Genomic DNA, 2,447 nt, shown 5'->3' with positions numbered 1-2,447 from the left:
TTGTGAGAAACCAACTCAGGAACAGAAAGAGCCTCATTTAAACCCCTTCAGAACAGCTGGATGGAGCCTGATGGGGTTGGATCCAAGCTGGAATTGATGATTTCCGTCAAGTCCGGTAAGTGCTTGATGGTAATGAGAGGGTTCTGGGAGCTGCAAGGGAATGATCCAGCCTGGAATGGAAGCCCATATTCCGTGTGGGACATGCTGATGAGGGGAGGAAGTATTTGGGGTGATTGATGGGGCTGCAATTCTGTTGGTTAGGGAAGTGAACTGTCTGTTATCCTGCAGAGTGAAAAAGCAGCATGCAGCATCCATGCTGTGCTCTCAGGACAGGTATCTCCAGCACCTGGGCAAGGTGACCTGGATGTGCTCTCCGGGAGAAGGGAAGCACCTCTGCTTCAGAGAGAAAATCACTCCTGAAGAAAAGTTGCTATGGGAGCTGGCAGGACACAAAGCTTCTTTGGTTTTCCAGCTGCATTTCCTAAGATGAGCTGGGAGCTGGCAGGCCTGGGCTTGAACTTCCCAGCAGGGCAGCAGGTTGGTGACAGGTTGGGAATGTCACCATGTTCCCCTGGGACATTCCTGGGAAACATGGTGACATTTCAGCCAGGGAAAGGGATCCTGGGAGGGGCAGCATTCTGGGACATGATGCTGGATTTCTGTGGAACAGCAAAGGGCTCTGTCCTTTAGCAACGCCTGCAACCATCCACTGAGACCTACAAATCCAAGGGTTTTTTTGTGAATTCTGTAGCTCTGAGCAGTGAAGGCAAACATCTGGCTTGTTTAGAGGGAATTTCCTTGGGTGAGTCACCCTGGAGAACTCTGGAATTTGCAGAGGCCAGCTGGAAGAGGGTGCTGGCAGAGATGAGATGGGATTGCTTTGTCATACCTGGGTCTTGTGAAAGTGCCATCAGGTGCCTGAGGGAAAAGGTAGGGAAGGAATATTGGGATAGCAGGGCTTCCTCTATGCAGACATCCCCAGGGATCTGGCAGAGGGAGAAAAAACTCCCAGGAGATCTGATTTCAGCCTGGTTTTGGCCTCTCATCTTTTGCTCTGAACAGCAGAAGGTTGGGAACCAGGGGAGGTTTGGGGGTGATGGAAGTGGGAATCCTGAGTTAGCCTGTGGATACAGGGATGGGGAATTGCAGGGGGTTGTGAACCTCTGGATGCAGGGATGGGGAATTGCAGGGGGTTGTGAACCTCTGGATACAGGGATGGGGAATTGCAGGGGGTTGTGAACCTGTGGATGCAGGACTGGGAATTTGCAGGGGGATGTGAGCCTGTGGATGCAGGGATAGGGAATTGCAGGGAGGGGGATTTGCAGGGGGTTATGAGCCTGTGGATGCAGGAATGGAGAATTGCAGGGAGTTGTGAACCTGTGGATGCAGGGATGGAGAATTGCAGGGAGTTGTGAACCTGTGGATGCAGGGATGGAGAATTGCAGGGAGTTGTGAACCTGTGGATGCAGGACTGGAAATTTGCAGGGGGATGTGAGCCTGTGGATGCAGGGATGGGGATTTGCAGGGGGTTATGAGCCTGTGGATGCAGGAATGGGGATTTGCAGGGATGGGGAATTACAGAGGTTTGTGAACCTTTGGATATAGGGGTGGGGAATTGCAGGGGGTTGTGAGCCTCCGGATGCAGGGATGAGGATTGCAGGGGGTTGGAGCATTGGGCTGTGTGGGTGCCTCGGGAATCTGCGATTCTGGGAGCTTGGAGCAAATCCTGCCTGGATTTGGGTGGAGGGAGTGGGTGACTCCGGGGGTGTTGCTGTGGTGTGGGTGGGCTCCTGGCATGCAGGATCCAGGCACAGCCTTTTTCCTTCAGCTTTATTTCCTGGTGTACTTCTCCCTAAGGAGGCTCATGTCAGATGGGATGGGCTGTTGGATTAGCCTAAGTCTCCGAGGTTTAGCTGGAATGTTTTCTCACTGTACCGTTTTTCTCCCTTGCTCTTTTCCCTAAGCCTTGCCCTACAGACAGCTAATTCTCCCCTTCCCCCACATCCTGTCATAGCCCAGAGCATGTCACAAGGAATTAACGGCTGGAAAGGCCGGGAGAGGCTCCTCTGGAACAGTCTCTCCTTTCTGTGCCCGGGGTGGCCCCCTCTGTGTGTCCCTTTTGTGTCCCATCCAAGTCCCCTCCCCCTGGCCATTCACTGGGAGAGTCGGTGGCCAGGAGCCTTTCCCAGCCCGATGCCATGGCCGTGTCCGAGGGCTCCCGGCAGCGCTCCCGCTTTCTCGGTGGGAAGAGGGAGGAGGTTTGTGCCGCTCCAGGGTTTTCCTCCTCTCCCGGCTCCGCATCTCTGACAGCATCGCCTGCTCTCGCTCCCAGTCCTCCTTCCCACAATCCACGTACAATCTCCTCAGAATAGGGATGATGTCACTTCCTTCCAGAGGGTGCTGGGGGGTGTGGAAGGGGGGAGTCACGACCTCTGGCTCTCGGCATT

This window comes from Geospiza fortis, unplaced genomic scaffold (genome assembly GCF_000277835.1).
Source record: "Geospiza fortis unplaced genomic scaffold, GeoFor_1.0 scaffold450, whole genome shotgun sequence".
Lineage (NCBI taxonomy): Eukaryota > Metazoa > Chordata > Aves > Passeriformes > Thraupidae > Geospiza > Geospiza fortis.
This window is presented reverse-complemented; position numbering follows the sequence as displayed.